Source organism: Leucoraja erinacea, chromosome 26, assembly GCF_028641065.1.
Source record: "Leucoraja erinacea ecotype New England chromosome 26, Leri_hhj_1, whole genome shotgun sequence".
In the NCBI taxonomy this organism is placed as follows: Eukaryota; Metazoa; Chordata; class Chondrichthyes; order Rajiformes; family Rajidae; genus Leucoraja; species Leucoraja erinaceus.
The window spans coordinates 10,904,277-10,921,945 of record NC_073402.1 but is presented as its reverse complement, the minus strand read 5'-3'; the positions used below and the strand labels follow the sequence as shown (position 1 = coordinate 10,921,945).

General features: G+C 47.3%; 1 protein-coding gene across 4 annotated transcripts in view; it reads left to right on the top strand.

The window, feature by feature from the left end:
* The first annotated feature begins 4,207 nt into the window (after nucleotides 1–4,207).
* LOC129709656 (adhesion G protein-coupled receptor B2-like) overlaps nucleotides 4,208–17,669 on the top strand; it is a 545,832-nt gene continuing 532,370 nt past the window's right edge. For 2 of the 4 annotated variants that reach the window (XM_055656145.1, XM_055656143.1), the window contains exon 1: nucleotides 4,209–4,612. The gene's annotated coding sequence lies outside the window, so the exon portion shown is untranslated. Of the gene's footprint in view, nucleotides 4,639–17,669 lie in introns of all 4 variants that reach the window. The other 2 variants (XM_055656140.1, XM_055656141.1) reach the window with 2 other exon arrangements.

Genomic DNA, 17,669 nt, shown 5'->3' with positions numbered 1-17,669 from the left:
GGTGAGTCCCCTCGATGTGGTTGTAAAGTGTTTGCCAAATTGTCTTGACTTTTAAAGAATTTTCAGAAAATGTATTGATTGTAAAGTGTTTGCCAAAGGAGCCGCCGCCGCCGCTACTGCTGTGCGGGGCCCTTCATTCGCTCTGAACCTCCGTCACGCCACACATAGCATCTTTCCCACAACCGTCGCCGACACAAAAAGCCATGCTGCCGGACCCGCGGAGTTACTCCAGTTTTTTTGCGTCTATCTTCGGTATAAACCAAGTTGTCAAGCCGGGCAAAATGACTCGCCGTTTAGGTTGCCCTGCGGCACTTTGAGTGGTCAGTGGCACCCGGGTAACTGCTAATTTCGAGCACTGGGTGTGGTCTCACTAGAGCCCTATCCAACTGCAGAAGGACCTCTTTGCTCCTATACTCAACTCCTCTTTATGAAGGCCAACATGCATTCGCTTTCTTCACTGCCTGCTGTACCTGCATGCTTACTTTCATTGACTGATAACCAAGGATCCCCAGATCCCGTTGTACTTCCCCTTTTCCCAACTTGACACAATTTAGATAATAATCTGCCCTCCTTCTTTTTGCTACTAAAGTGGATAACCTCACAATTATCCACAAACAACTGCATCTGCCATGCATCTGCCCACTCACCCAACCTGTCCAAGTCACCCTGCATTCTCATAGCATCCTCCTCACTGCCACCCAGCTTTGTGTCATCTGCAAATTTGCTAATGGTACTTTGAATCCCTTCATCTAAATCATTGATGTATATTGTAAATAGCTGCGGTCCCAGCACCGAGCCTTGCGGTATCCCACTAGTCACTGCCTGCCATTCTGAAAGGGACCCGTTAATCCCTACTGTTTGTTTCCTGTCTGCCAACCAATTATCTATCCATGTTAGCACTCTACCCCCAATACCATATGCCCTAATTTTGCCCACTAATCTCCTATGTGGGACCTTATCAAATGCTTTCTGAAAGTCCAGGTACACTACATCCACTGGCATTCCCTTGTCAATTTTCCTAGTTACATCCTCAAAAAATTCCAGAAGATTAGTCAAGCATGATTTCCCCTTCGTAAATCCGTTGACTCGGACCGATCCTGTTACTGCTATCCAAATGTGCCGCTATTTCATATTTTATAATTGACGCCAGCATCTTAACCACCACCGATGTCAGGCTAATTGGTCTATAATTCCGTTTTCTCTCTCCCGCCTTTCTTAAAAAATGGGATAGCATTAGCTACCCTCCGATCCACAGGAACTGATCCTGAATCTATAGAACATTGGAAAATTATCACCAATGCATCCACGATTTTTAGAGCCACTTCCTTAAGTACCCTGGGATGCAGGCGATCAGGCCCTGGAGATTTATCAGCCGTCAGTCCCATCAGTCTACCCAACGCAATTTCCTGCCTAATGTGGATTTCCTTCAGTCACTCCGTCACTCCAGATCCTCTGGCCACTAGTATATCAGGAAGATTGTTTGTGTCTTCCTAAGTGAATACAGATCCAAAGTACATGTTCAACTCATCTGCCATATCCTTGTTCCCCATAATAAATTCTCCTTTTTCAGTCTTCAAGGGTCCAACTTTGGACTTAACTAATTTTTTCCTCTTCACATACCTAAAGAAGCTTTTACTATCCTCCTTTATATTCTTGGCTAGCTTACCTTCGTAACTCATCTTTTCTCCCCTTATTGCATTTTAGTTATCTTCTGTTGGTCTTTAAACATTACCCAATCCTCTTGCTTCCCGCTCATCTTTATCCACATTACCTTCACTACCACTACCTTCATAAAACCACCACTTCACAAAACAACTCTCCATTGCATCTGACCTCAAATCCTCTTCCATAGACAAGAGCATTAAAGGCTAAGCCATCATTGAAAACCAAATATGTTAGCAACTGTCCAGTGTCGAATAAGATCTCGCAACATGTACTGTGACTTATATCAGAGGTTACCTTGCACATTTATTACAGTGGTCATATAAACACATTACAAGACATCTCCATTCACCATGCAGGATGGCTCAGAACTTCCCTTTCAGTTTAATTCTGCATTCCATTTCTACTCTGATGTACCTGCCTCAGCCATTTGTAACATGCAAATGCATCTATCCTTTCCTCTGGACAAATATGAATCTTTGGGATGCAATACTGAAATTAAACCATGTCTTCCATTTAACACCAGAATTGACCAGTTCTGATATAGGTCATCAACCTGAAGCGTTACCTCTGTTTCTCTCTCCACAGGTGCTGCCTAGCCCTTGAGCATATCTGCAATTACTATTACTTTTGTCCAGTTTTTTTTTGGTTTTGTGCTCGCGTCGGTGGAGGAGGGTCATGAGGTCGGATTCAAAGGAGAGTTGTAGGTATGTTACAAAACTTACCTTCAGCGGCGCTGCAGTTCCGTCACTGGCCGTGTGCACGACTTCGGCGCTTTTGGGGGGGGGGGGTGAAATCAAAATGCCGTTTTCTCCGGCCTGTCCGAGAGATACTTTCTCGGGCTGCGGCCTAATGCTGAATAATAGTTCCGACTGCCGTTCTCGGAATTTTAAAAAAAAACGTGGGACAATTTCAGCGCTGGAGTAAAATAAAAAGCTACTTCTAATGCCGTCAACGCAGGCAACGGAACAGATCTCACGTACGGGACAAAACATAAGGTAAGTCGTGTATTTTATATATAAACTTGCTTCTTAGGATTACTTTAATCAAAGTTTCATCAGCGAAAATGTGATTATGTAAATATATGAACCGGCAGTGTTTTTCCTGCCGATATGGGGTTTAAATTCACTGCAACCGCAACGTTCCAATCGATCGCATTCCACAAAAACCCACTAGCAAGATTCCTTCCATTTGGCCTATAAATTCATGACAATGAGATTTTAAAATTATGTTATATTGTGAGTTCTTGTGTGAATGTTATTTGGACAATTATTAAAAAATGTTAACCTTTTCTTAAGAAATGGATAAATGTTTAGATCTAGTAATTAAATTTTGTAATTAGCTACAATTAGGTAACTAACTAATTATATGCTTTAATTTCAGGTCATCCAAGTAAGATTGTTTCATATTTGTTTCAGAATGCTTCAATCTATCATAACTAAAATTTCATTCAGTTCTCTTAATTTTTAAGAAAGTTATGGGCTTTTGACTGTCCTCGATCACAGCTTTTGAGTTAATGGATAAGCAATAGGGAACAATATGCTAATTTCCGAGTATGAAAATGGCCATAACATTTTTAATACTGAAGATATGAAAGTGAATTAGGTGTCAAATTATACTTATTTTTATGCTTTATCTGATGGGATACATCACAGACTTGATTTTTTAAATCTCAATTTTTTTTAACATTGCTATATGGGCTCTTAAAGATAGCGGAGTCAGGGTGTGTGGGGAGAAGGCAGGAACTGATTTGGGATGGCCAGCCATGATTACATTGAATAGCGGTGCTGGCTCGAAGGGCCGAATGGCCTACTACTGCACCTATTGTCTATTGACCCAGTGGCGAGTTGCTGATATTTCCTCAATACCCCTCCCTCATCAAAACAGCGCGATGAAACGTGGGAACTCGACATCTGCTCGAAAACAGTCCTGGCCACAACCCTTGTGGAAAAGTGGGAACTCCACCAAAGTTCCGACTACTGCCCCGTTTCCGCCACAGCCCGATACAACCCCGGCCGCTGCCCCGGCGAAACGTGAGAACTCGGCATTGGAGGAGCAGGGGAATGACAGCTACGATATAGCACGGCTGGCCGCAGCTACGACCACAGCCCCGGTCCCGACTGGAGCCCGCAGCTACACCCCCACCGGCTGAAGGGTTACTCTACCCGCAGCTGCAGGCTCGATCCCCGCCCAGACGCCGCCCGATTTGGTGGACATCAACGAGCTTTTGTAGTTTTACCTCAGCCTCCGGCACCCACGGGAGGTGAAGGGCGGGCGACGGAGCACGTATCCAGCGTCCCGCTCTGGGGGTGGCAGGGGGGCTCATCAAGACCAAAGATCCTAGGATCTTTGATCAAGACCAACAGGGCAGCAGCACGCTGTCAATTGGGGGTGCAGGCGGCATGCGGACTGCTATCACGTGACGGGTTGGGGCGGCACGTGTGGCGCTGTCACGTGGGGGCGGTAGCGCGGGGCAGCCTGTGATTGGAGGTAAGGGTGGCACTCAGGCTGCCGGTGATTGGCAGTTGGGCGCACGTCTCGGACGGGAGCGCGCGGGGCTGCTGGCATTTGGCGGGTGGAGGGGGCGCGCGTGCCGCGGGTTGGAAGTGGTTGGCGGGGGAGCGCGCGCGCGCGCGCGCCGCGGCTGACAGTTGGCCCCGAGTTGCCAGCGGAGCGGGCATCAGCAGCAGCAGCAGCAGCATGTGCCTGTCGTGTGCGGCGGACAGGACACGGAGCAGCGCACCAAGCGAGCCCGAGCAGTGGCACCCGGACCCGCCGCTGCAGGCGCCGCCCGGGGCGCTGAGGGGGTCGGAGGGAGTAACAGTGGGGGGAGCACGCACGCACGTACGCCGGCAGCCAACAGTGAGCAGCGAACCCGAGTTCGGGATGGGAAACTTCACCCGGATAAAGTCGGCGGCTGAGACACCCAACTCTCGTTAGAGCCGCGGAGGTAGGCAGATCGTGCCATAACAGCGGGTGAGGGGCAACGAGGTCCACAGTCTGCCCAAGGTCTGGGACAGTCTGGGGTCTGCCGCGGGTCAGGGTCGAAAATAAATCTCTGCCTGGTTGCAGACTTGCCCGGCCGTGGCCGCTGCAAATGGGATGTTCCGGGTAGGTCGGTCGGACCACCTATTCCCGGACGTTAGAGGGTTCCGCCACCTGTCACCTCTCATCGGGTTTGGTAGCTCCCGCAGTGGGCACCTCTCACGCACCCCACACTGACCGCTCGGGCACCGGGACACTCCGCGCTCCGGAGCCCGGCTCGCGTCGTGAGTTGTCTTGTGTTGAGCTGACATGGTCCCATCTGCGTCTGCTCGCGGTCCCCGCCGGGGCCGCTCCGAGCGGCTACAGTACGAGATCTACACCGATACCTACCGAGCCCGTTATCAATAACAGCGAATACCCCGAGGGGTGCCCGTCGCTCGCTCCCTCTATCCCTCCTTCCGGAGGGCTCCGGGAAAGGGCGTCCGTCTTATCGGAGATACAGACGCCAGCTGCTGGGATCTGGAGTGAATAACGGAGCGGGTCGGGCAGCGTCTTTGCAGGGTAAAGTCCTGACCCGAACACCGCCCGTCCATCCCTGATACCCGGCTCCCAGTGTTTCCTTCCCTGGCCGTCATGCCGATGTCTCGCGGCCGAGCGGCGCACGGACCACACACTGTCCGTGACCCGAACCAAGCATCGAAAGGAAGAGCGACTGACCTACTGCGCTGCTACTCTCGGCTCTCTGACCTGTCGCCCTATCCATCAGAGAATCGCCTCCCTGCTCTCCCACCACCAGGGATAGCCCTTCTCCTCCCACCTTCAGGGATACCCCTTCTCCTCCCACCTCCAGGGATACCCCTTCTCCTACACCCCCCCCCCCCCCCCCCCGCTTCTCCTCCTCCACCCCCCCCCCCCCCCCCCCCCCCCCCCCCCCCCCCCCCCCCCCCTCCCCCCCCCCCCCCCCCCCCCCCCCCCCCCCCCCCCCCCCCCCCCCTCCCCCCCCCCCCCCCCCCCCCCCCCCCCCCCCCCCCCCCCCCCCGCCCCCCCCCAACCCCCCCCCCCACCCCCCCCCCCCCCCCCCCCCCCCCCCCCCCCCTCCCCCCCCCCCCCCCCCCCCCCCCCCCCCCCCCCCCCCCCCCCCCCCCCCCCCCCCCCCCCCCCCCTCCCCCCCCCCCCCTCCCCCTCCCCCCCTCCCCTCCCCCCCCCCCCCCCCCCTCCCCCCTCCCCCCCCCCCCCCCCACCCCCTCCCCCACCACCCTCCATCCCGTCACCCCTTCATCCATCCCCACCTCACGTCCGCCCCTTCATCCCTTCCACCCTCCCCAGCTTCCGCACTGCCCCGCATCTCGTCCCCATCCCCTCTTCCCTGCCTTCCCCCTCGCACCGCCTTCCCCCTCGCACCCCCCTCCCCCACCCCCACCCCCAACCACCCTTTCCCTCTCAAACTCATCCCCTCTCCACACCCCGTCCCCTCCCCCCCCCTTCAACTCCCTCCCCCCCCTTCAACTCCCCCCTCCTTCCTTCCCTTCCCCCTCCCCCATCCCCTACTCCGCTCCCCCCCCCTACTCCCCTCCCCCCACACCCTCCTTCCACCCCCTCCTGTCCCCCCCCCCACCCCCTCCACACCCCGTCTCTCTCCACACCCCGTCCCTCCCCCACCATTTCAACTCTCTCCCCTTCCCCTCTCCTCTCCCTCACCCCCTTTCCTCCCCCACTCCCTCCCCACACCCCGTCCCTCCCCCACCCCCTTCAACTCCTCACCCACCCCCCTCCCTTCCCTCCCCTCCCTCATCCCCTTCCCCTCCTCCCCTCCCCCCACAACCTCCTTCCACCCCCCCCCTCCCCCCTCCTTCCCCGCCCCCTCTCATCATCCCATCCTCTCCTCCTTCCCCCACCCCCTCTCATCATCCCATCCCACCCTCCCCTCCCCCCTTCCCCCCTCCTTCCACCTCCTTCCCCATCACCTCTCATCTTCCCCCCTTCCCCTCCTCCCATTCCCCTCCCCCCCTTCCCTCTCCTCCCCTTCTATCCTCCACCCACCCCATTCCCCATCTTCTTCCACCCCTCTTGCCTCCCTCCACCCCACCCCCTTCCCCATCTCCCTCCCCCCCCCCCCTTCCTCTCCCCCCTTACCTCCCTCCAGCCCCCCTTCGCGCCAGCCTCCACTAACCTCCTCTCCAACTTTACCTCCAGCCTGCATGTGGGCAGGCCTTGTCTCCCCGCCCCTCGCCCTCCCCCTCCCTGCCCATCTGTCAGCCGGGGAGCGGGAGCGCCCGGCCGGGCACTGCCGCCGCTCGGCTCAGCTGGCGACCCCGCTCCCCGGCGTTGGGTTCCAGTCGACTCGGCAGCTGAAGTTTATCAGTGGGGGCGTACCTGCACTTCCACAGCTATATCCCTCTCTCCTGTCGCGGGGAGCAGAGAGGTGAGTGCCCGCGGTATTTGTCCCGGAATGCAGATAGCGCCCTAAATGTCCAAGGCGTGGAGTTGTGTTCCGACAGCGTGAAACAAAAAGTAAATCACTGCCAGCCTCCCCGAATTGCGGTGCTCAGGGACGTGGGGCCGTCTGCGTTCAACTTGCAGTTGTATTTTCGCATGGACAGTGGGGTGGCCAGATGCGTAAAAATAACTGTATTCGGAGATGCGAAGAGGATTGTTTTAAGGCATTTAATGTTTTCTGGCCAGCCTAAAGTTGGGTTTTTAATTAAGGTTTCTGTGGAAACGTGTAGGATTTGTGTTCTGCTCGGCAAATAATGTACATGAGATGGTCTGCAATTGTGACAAAACACACGTAAAATGATGCAAGGTTCAGTAAGATTTATTGTGACCATTGAAAAGTTATATATTTATTTGAATACCGTAATTGAACTAATACTGATGGAAATAGAAGAGTTCTCCCCAGCCCAAGTGTGACATTCGTGCTTAACAAAACTGACAACCATCTCTGTCTCATAATCTAATCGAATCGAATTTATAGAATTCTTCAGGCGGAGAAATTAATTTATGACTTTCAGTTCTAATGTGGTATTTCGTCCAAAAGACCAGTCCCCTTGTTCTCATTATGGCACTGATCTACTCACTTTCTGTTTTCAACGTTTCTCTTCCGATTCTCGCGCATAAAGTTTTTGATTCATTCTTTGTTTCCATGTTCTTATCATCCCTGTCTATTTTCTCTAGGTCTCACATTTTGTGTATCTTTTTGCCGAAATTGTTTTTTGTTGTTTTGATGCGGGGTCATTGGTTGTCAAATTGCTAAAGGCAAATTGCTCTACATAAATGTGCGAGGCAGATCAAACAATACCAACACTGAAGCCCAGGGAAAATATTAAAGTTTGGTGAGGGTGGGGGAGCGGATAGAAAAATTGCAGTTATGCCAAGCTATGCCGCTGTCTTTATTAAATGCAGTAAATAAATCATCATTCACTTCTGCACTTTTTTTTAAATGATTGTGGCAAAGGTATCTTTTTGTATGGCTCTTTGATAACATCTTTGTGTGCGTCTTGGAATATTTGAAAACATTAGCATAAGATATTGAGTTGCAACATTGGAATGAATAACTGAAACCTCAGTTTATTTTTCTGTGGGGATTTCTGTTTATTCTCTCCTTTATGGAAGGAAAGCAAACATTACTCTTTTGTTTCCTGTTATTTTTAGGGCTCTGATAGTCGTTCACTCTCACAAATATATAGTCATTTGATATACAATATTGTGCCCTGTTGCTGAAGAAGTAGTGAATAAACAAAGGTATGGATTAACAGAGACAGAATAATTGTTGTTATTGGAAAGGATAATTTATTTAATTTCTAGAAGAAATCTAAATCTAAGTATTTCAGTCATTTAAAGGAAATGCCATAGCTAGTAGGCATGTGACAGATTTAGGCAGTCAGAATCAAGTGAATCCCTCTGCAAGTATAAGAAGTGTGGGAATATACAAGGCAATCTGGAGGGCCAAAAAAGCACATGAAATGGATTTGGCAGGTAAAGGGGGATTTTAAGAGATTCCACGGGTATAATAAGAGTAATTGGGTGACTAGTGAAATAATACATTTCCTTAAAGTTCAGCGTGGCTGTGTTTGTGTAGAGCCACAAGAAATGGGGGAGTTATTAAATGAATATTTATAATTCATTACAGGGAATTGAAGGAATTGAAGCATAGATGCCTTTGATAATATACAAATTACCAAAGAGGACAACAACGGTGGTTTTAAGGCTCATTAGGAGGATAATGTTTGAGCAATTGCATCCTTGGACCTTGTGGGTAGCTAGGGATAAAATTATGGAGGCCCTTGCATGTACATATATATCATCTTTAGCCACAGGTGAAGCCCTGGAAGACGAGAGGGTAGCTAATGTTGTATTGTTATTTAAGAAGAGTAGTAAGGGAAAGTTAGGAAACTACAGGCTGGCAAGCTTGATTTGTTGTGGGAAAGTAGTTAGAGGGGGCTGTTGGATATAGGATCTCCACACATTTGGATAGGCACAGACTGCACAGATAGACGTTAGAAATCGTGAGTTACCAATCTGGTAGAGTTTTTTGAAAAGGTCAGCGAAAGGTTTAATGAAGCTGACAACCAAGCGGTATGAATATTGATTTAGCTAATTTCAAGTAACCCTTGCATTTCCTCTCTCTCCATCCCTTCCCCACCCTAGTAATTGTGCTAGTTTCACTATTCTTATCCCTTTGTTTTCACCTTTTCCTCAGCCAGCAATGGACCATTGTGGGCTTTTTGCCAATATTTTGTTTTGTTCTGTACCTTTTCATAACTCCAGTTTCCCTCTCCCCTCTCAGCCTGAAGGTGGGTCTCGACCCGAAAAATCACCTAATTATTTTCTCCAGGGATGCTGCCTGACCCGCTGAGTTACTTCAGCTTTATGTGTCTACCTTCGGTGTAAACCAACATTTGCAGTTCCATCCGACCCAAAAAGAGGCATTTTGGCACACAATGTTTGTACAAAACATGATGCCAAGATCAACTCTTATCTGTCTGCACATAACCCATATCCTTCCATTCCCTGTATATCCATATGCCCATAAAAAGTCTCTTAGATGCCACTCTTGTATCTGCCTTCAATCACCCATCAATAGTTTCCAGGCACCCACTATCCTATGTGCAAAAAAAAATGTTGCCCTTCTTTTAAAGCTATGCGTTCTAGTATTTGATTTTTCCATCCCGGGAAAAATGTTCTGACCATCTATCCTATCCACCCCTCTGATAATTGTATGTACTACTTGGCTCTCCCCGCAACCTCAGAATTCCAGAGAAAACAATCCACATCTGTCCACCCTCTCCCTGTATCTAATACCCTATAACCCTGGCATAACCAGAAGAACTACACCTCCAAATGCAGTTTAAAAAATAAAAGTCCTGTAAAGGTTCTGCATCACGACTTTCTGACTATTGTACTCAATGTCTCAACGTATGAAAGCAAGCATACCATATGCCTTCTTTTCCACTCTATCTACTTTTGTTGTCACTTTCAGGAATTATGGACTTGGACCCAAAGATCCCTCTGTACAGCAATACTGTTGAAGGGCCATGGCATTATTTGTATATTTTCCCCTTACATACGAACTCCCAAAGTGCAACACCTTACACTTGCTTGGATTAAACTCCATCTGCCATTTCTCCACCCATTTCTGTAACTGATCTATTCCTTTGTATACTTTGACAGCCTTCCTCACAGTTTGTGAGCTCAGCAATCTTGGTGTCATCTACAAACTTAGCGTCATCTATCACCACGTATCTATGATGCAACTGTACAAATGTTGTTTTCTCACCCAGCTACAGGAAATATGTTATTAAGTTGGAAAGGGTGCCAAAAAGATTCACTAGGATGTTATCTGGATTCCTGGGCTTGAGGTAGAGGCTGGATATGCTGGGAATTCTTTTTTAGCATAGGTGGCTGAAATGTACAACATAGAAACATAGAAATTAGGTGCAGGAGTAGGCCATTCGGCCCTTCGAGCCTGCACCGCCATTCAATATGATCATGGCTGATCATCCAACTCAGTATCCCGTACCTGCCTTCTCTCCATACCCTCTGATCCCCTTAGCCACAAGGGCCACATCTAACTCCCTCTTAAATATAGCCAATGAACTGGCCTCGACTACCCTCTGCGGCAGAGAGTTCCAGAGATTCACCACTCTCTGTGTGAAAAAAGTTCTTCTCATCTCGGTTTTAAAGGATTTCCCCCTTATCCTTAAGCTGTGACCCCTTGTCCTGGACTTCCCCAACATCGCGAGCAATCTTCCTGCATCTAGCCTGTCCAACCCCTTAAGAATGTTGTAAGTTTCTATAAGATACCCTCTCAATCTCCTAAATTCTAGAGAGTATAAACCAAGTCTATCCAGTCTTTCGTCATAAGACAGTCCTGCCATCCCAGGAATCAGTCTGGTGAACCTTCTCTGCACTCCCTCTATGGCAATAATGTCCTTTCTCAGATTTGGAGACCAAAACTGTACGCAATACTCCAGGTGTGGTCTCGCCAAGACCCTGTACAACTGCAGTAGAACCTCCCTGCTCCTATACTCAAATCCTTTTGCTATGAAAGCTAACATACCATTCGCTTTCTTCACTGCCTGCTGCACCTGCATGCCTACTTTCAATGACTGGTGTACCATGACACCCAGGTCTCACTGCATCTCCCCTTTTCCTAGTCGGCCACCATTTAGATAATAGTCTGCTTTCCTGTTTTTGCCACCAAAATGGATAACCTCACATTTATCCACATTATACTGCATCTGCCAAACATTTGCCCACTCACCCAGCCTATCCAAGTCACCTTGCGGTCTCCTAGCATCCTCCTCACAGCTAACACTGCCCCCCAGCTTAGTGTCATCCGCAAACTTGGAGATATTGCCTTCAATTCCCTCATCCAGATCATTAATATATATTGTAAATAGCTGGCGTCCCAGCACTGAGCCTTGCGGTACCCCACTAGTCACTGCCTGCCATTGTGAAAAGGACCCGTTTAGTCCCACTCTTTGCTTCCTGTTTGCCAGCCAGTTCTCTATCCACATCAATACTGAACCCCCAATGCCGTGTACTTTAAGTTTGTATACTAATCTCTAATGTGGGACCTTGTCGAAATCCTTTTGGAAGTCCAGATACACCACATCCACTGGTTCTCCCCTATGCACGCTACTAGTTACATCCTCGAAGAATTCTATAAGATTCGTCAGACATGGTTTACCTTTCGTAAATCCATGCTGACTTTGTCCAATGATTTCACCACTTTCCAAATGTGCTGCTATCCCATCTTTAATAACTGACTAGCAGTTTCCCCACTACCGATGTTAGACTAACTGGTCTGTAATTCCCCGTTTTCTCTCTCCCTCCCTTCTTAAAAAGTGGGGTTACGTTTGCTACCCGCCAATCCTCAGGAACTACTCCAGAATCTAAAGAGTTTTGAAAGATTATTACTAATGCATCCACTATTTCTGGAGCTACTTCCTTAAGTACTCTGGGATGCAGCCTATCTGCCCCTGGGGATTTATCGGCCTTTAATCCATTCAATTTACCCAACACCACTTCCCGGCTAACCTGGATTTCACTCAATTCCTCCAACTCCTTTGACCCGCGGTCCCCTGCTATTTCCGGCAAATTATTTATGTCTTCCTTAGTGAAGACAGAACCAAAGTAGTTATTCAATTGGTCCGCCATATCCTTGTTCCCCATGATCAACTCACGTGTTTCTGACTGCAAGGGACCTACATTTGTTTTAACTAATCTCTTTCTTTTCACATATCTATAAAAACCTTTGCAGTCAGTTTTTATGTTCCCTGCCAGTTTTCTTTCATAATCTATTTTTCCTTTCCTAATTAAGCCCTTTGTCCTCCTCTGCTGGTCTCTGAATTTCTCCCAGTCCTCCGGTATCCAAGATCATGAATAAAATGGATAAAATGAACATTCATAGTCTTTCAACAGGTTAGAGAATTCTACAACTAGAGTGCGTAGGCCTTAGGTGAGCGATGATAGATTTTTTTTTTAATTAAACATTTTTTAAAAATATTTTAATAGAAGCAAATGAACAAAAATAGAACCAACGGCGTATAAAATAATAGTTATTGTACAGCTTCAATTTTAACTTTTTAGCTATAGTTGGAAGAAAAGAAAGGATAAAAAGCAAGGAAGAGAAAAAGTGAGGTGCAAAGATAGAACCCCTAGACTACCAAAGTGGTGTAGCCAAAGCGTGAATAGATGAAAGAAAGAAGAGAGGAATAGAAAAAAAAATAAAAATAAAAGGACAAAAAAAGAAAGAAAAATGTGGGGATATGCCTGCCTCACATTCCTCCCCACCCACCTCACCCAACCCGTAATTAGATTTAAATCCAAAGTTGTGTTGTACCATACTATCCTTGTAATAAATCAATGAATGGTGTCCATGTCTTCGAAAAATGATCTGTTTTTTCTGCCGACAAGTCTAATATTTTCAAGATGTAGCGTCTTGGACATGTTTATAATCTGATGTGTGTTTCCAAAATTTGAGTATTAGTTTTTTTGCCGTTATCAGGCCATAATTAAGGCCTCGTCTTTGAAATAATGATAGCTCAGAGCAGGCTTCTGACGTACCTAGAATGCTCAATTCCGTATCGGGATCCAATTTTATTTTTAGTGTTTTTGAAAAAATTAAAAAAATTCCTCTCCAGAAACTATGTAACTTTATACAAGAGACAAAGGAATGGGTTATAGTTGCTTAAGAAGGAACTGCAGATGCTGGAAAATCGAAGGTACACAAAAAGGCTGGAGAAACTCGGCGGGTGCAGCAGCATCTATGGAGCAAAGGCAACGTTTCGGGCCAAAACCCTTCTTCAGACTGATGTGGGGTGGGGGGGGGGGGGGTAGAAGAAAGGATAAAGGAGAAGCCCAAGGGCTGAGGGAGAGATAGGAAGGGGAGGAGACATCAAGGGCTAATCGAACAATTGTGTAAATATAGAAGGTTTTCCTCCCATCTGTCTTTTAGAATTTTTAGGCCAAGTTCATCTTCCCAAGCTCTTCTAATTACTTCTGACGATGGGATTTCTATATTTAAAAGGGTGTTATACAGTTATGATATTAACTTGTTTGTCTCCGAGTTTCTATTCATACATTCGTCTAGTATGTCTGGCAACAAAGATTGGTAGTCTTGGGTATATGATTTCAGATAGTCTCTTTCAATTCTTGAAATGAAATTAGAGTTCCCATCTCATAAAGATCTCTGAGTTTTTTGATTCCTAATCTTTCCCAATGTGTGAACGTTTTGTCTAAAATAGGTGGCTTGAACGAAGGATTGTTGGCAAATGTTGAGATAAGAGATAAATTTCTCAGTTTAAGGGTTGACCACTTGTCTCCAGATTCACAAGGTGCTGTGGATAATCGGATTTTTCTCATGTAGTGTTTTCTTCAAATTTATTGGAGAGAGAAGAATCGCGCCTATATTAAAAGGCGAACAATCCTCTCTCTCCATTATTAACCATTTTACCTGTTGGCATGTGTTGTCCAACCAATACATTACATTTTTAATATTCATTGCCCAATAATAGTATAAAAAATTGGGGAGAGCCAGTCCACCAATTTCTTTGGGTTTACATAGATGCCGTTTATGGATTCTATGTGTTTTTTAATCCCAAATAAAGTTTGTGATCAGAGAATCAAGTTTAAAAATAAATCTTTAGGAAGGTATATTGGTATTAATTGAAATAAGTACAGGATTTGTGGGAGGAAGATCATCTTTATGGCATTTATTCTGCCTATGAGAGACATCGGAAGTTTTTTCCAAAATTGAGTAAGAGCATGTAATTTCGTAACTAAAGGAGGAAAGTTTGCATTAAATAGAGAAGTATATTTTCTGGTTACATGAACATTAGATATTTGAATTTTTCCGTAGCAATTGTGAAAGGGAATTTTAGGAGGTGTGTCGGCTCTTGAGGTTTTATTGACATCATTTCACTTTTGTTCCAATTTATTCTATATCCTGAAAAGAAACCAAATTCCTCTATAAGATTTAATATACTTGGAAGCTAACTTGTGAATTGGTGATATAGAGCAGGGCTCGAAATTCACGGTTGCCCGGGTTCCAATGACCACTAAAAGTGCCGCCGGGCAACCTAAACGGCGAGTCATTTTGCCCGGCTTGGCAACTTGGTTTATACCGAAGATAAGACACAAAAAAACTGTAGTAACTCCGCGGGTCCGGCAGCATCTCTGGAGAAAAGGAACGTGACGTTTTGTGTCGGCGACGGTTGTGGGGAAGATGCTAAGTGCAGCGTGACGGAGGGTCGGAGCGAATGTCGGGCAGCGGCGGTGACGACGATGGATCCATCTACTCCTCCTCCCGCATCCCCGCCCCGCCCCGCCCGGCCCCCTGTTAGCGGCAGCTGCTGCCACTCCGCCAAAACAGACCCTTGGAGGAGGGAGGTGTCGGTCAGAAGCGGAGGTCGGGGGAGGCGGGGCGGTGGGCAGGACTGAGGATAGAGCGCGGTGATCGTAGGAGGGAGACGAGCCAAAACACTCTCGGCAGCCCTGCACAGCAGCCAGGATCGATCTCGGCTCTCCGGCGCTGCAATCGCTGCCGAACCGCCACTGCACCCACCCACGCCCGAGGGTGGCCAGGGGCGTCGGGAGTCAGATGGGCTCGGCGCCCCCGGGCCCACAGCCAGCGCAAAACCCAGCTCACTCTGCCTGTCCCACCAGGTTAACCAACAGCCATGTGTGGATTGAGACGGGGCTGTAGGCGAGACAGGCAGTTGAGCTGCATTTAGCGATGGATTCAGCTGAAATTACCGTTCACAGAAGCCTCGCGCGTGTGTGTGAGTGTGCGCATGAGCGCGCGGCCGCCAAGATATTCTGTCCGCGGTTGCGATTTCCGAGCCTGACAAGTGTCCGAGGAGCGCTGGTTCCTTCCCAACTCCTCTGCCTCTCTCTCTCTCTCTCTCTCTCTCTCTCTCTCTCTCTCTCTCTCTCTCTCTCTCTCTCTCTCTCTCTCAGGTCTCTCTCTCTCTCTCTCTCTCTCTCCTCTCTCTCTCTCTCTCTCTCCTCTGTCTCTCTCTCTGTCTCTGTCTCTCTCTGTCTCTGTCTCTGTCTCTGTCTCTGTCTCTGTCTCTGTCTCTGTCTCTGTCTCTGTCTCTCTCTCTGTCTCTCTCTCTGTCTCTGCCTCTGTCTCTGTCTCTGCCTCTCTCTCTCTCTATCTGCTGATGCTGCTTCTCAACGATTGGGCCACCAATGCCAGAGAGGAGCATCGCCAGAGAGGAGCAACCCCTCCTCTCCATCCCACACTGATCCCCATTCCTGTCTCTATTCAGTCCTCACTGACATCCCCTGTGTTCCCCACTTTCCCCCCGCCCTTCGCCCATCTATAGGGGGGGGGGGGGGGGTTGCACGAAAGGTCACTTGGTCATAGGGCTCGACGCACGGAGCCGCTAAATCCAACTGGAAGACATCCGTCACTTCCGGTATATGTTATTAATGCTAAAAATGCGTACTTTCCTACCTGTTAAAAACCGCAAAAATGTTGAATTTTTGCGCTGAAATAAATTGTGGGAGTCGGGGTAAGTGTGAGAGACATGTACCCAACTTCAGAATTCCAAACGTGAAGCGAAATGAAGGTATAGAGAAGCGAGAACTGCAGGGACAACAGCAGCTAAAGTGCTTGGTAAACATTGAAAATATTGGGAATTATCGCGTTTGCTCACTGCATTTCATCAAGTAAGGCATTATTTGTGCTTTTTCTTGATTCCTTTGGAATCTAAAAATTCTCAGAAGTGATAAATCTGGCTGTAAATCTTCAGATGCGTTTTCATTTTGTATGTAAAAACCCACGAGAGCCATGGGCGATTTAAAAAAAATTAACCCACGAGAGCCATGGGCGATTTAAAAAAAATTACAGCCAGATTTATCACTTCTGAAACTTTTTAGATGCCAAAGGAATCAAGAAAAAACACAAATAATGCCTTACTCTTTGATGAAATGCAGTGAGCAAACGGCCAATGTTCGACAAGCACTTTGATTCAAATTTAATTTAATTGTCATTGTCAGTGTATAGGTATGTTACAAAACCTACCTGAATCGTCATTGGGAATCTGCCCTCAGCCATGGCCGCGATTTTGGCGCTGTTTGGAGGGGGCGGGTTTAAAACACGATTTTTACTAGGCTGTACTAATCGCACATGTTCAGCCTAGTAGATCATTAACGAAAAATCGCTGCAAGACCCGGTCGCAAAAGGTATTATTAGTTTTATAGGCCTCGATAATATAGTTATAATAGTTTTAAAATTACTTTCTCATTTCGCAACCTCTCGCAGCCCCAGGGTTTTATAGAGCAAACAATTAAAGGTATGTACCTTATTTTTACATTAAATGGGGCATATATATAACCCTATATATCAAGTTATCTATAGCGAGTAGCTCATTTTTTGCTTTTTATATCCCGCAGTATTTTTCTCGGCATTTGAGGGCACTAATCCAGCGCTATGTCAACGTTCTAAACCAGCGCGTTCACATGAACCCACTAGAAAGCCGATTTAAATGGGCATTTATTTACAGCAATTGAACAGCAAATTCCTTCCATTTGGCCTATAAATTAATGTAAATTAGATATAAAAATCATGTTATATTGTGAATTATTTGTGAATAATCTTTGGACACTTAGGCTATTTAAAAATGTTAATCTTTCCTTAAGAAATGGGCGTTTGACTATCCAAGATCACAGCTTTTTTGTAATGTCCATTGAAAATCAATAGGGAACAAGATGCTAATTTCCGAGTATGAAAATGGTCATAACTTTTTTAATACTTGAGATATGAAAGTGAATTTGGTGTCAAATTAAACTTATTGTTATGCTTTATCTGATGGGATAAATTGCAGACTTGATTTTTTAAATCTCAAAATTTTGTAACATTGCTACAGTGTACAGTACAGAGACAACGAAATGCATTGGCTGTTGTTGGCCCTTCAGCTCTCGTTTTTATCTACCGTCATTTCTTCTCACTTTTGGAATTCTGAAGTATGCTAAATGTCTCACACGCTTATCCCGATTTCCATAATTAT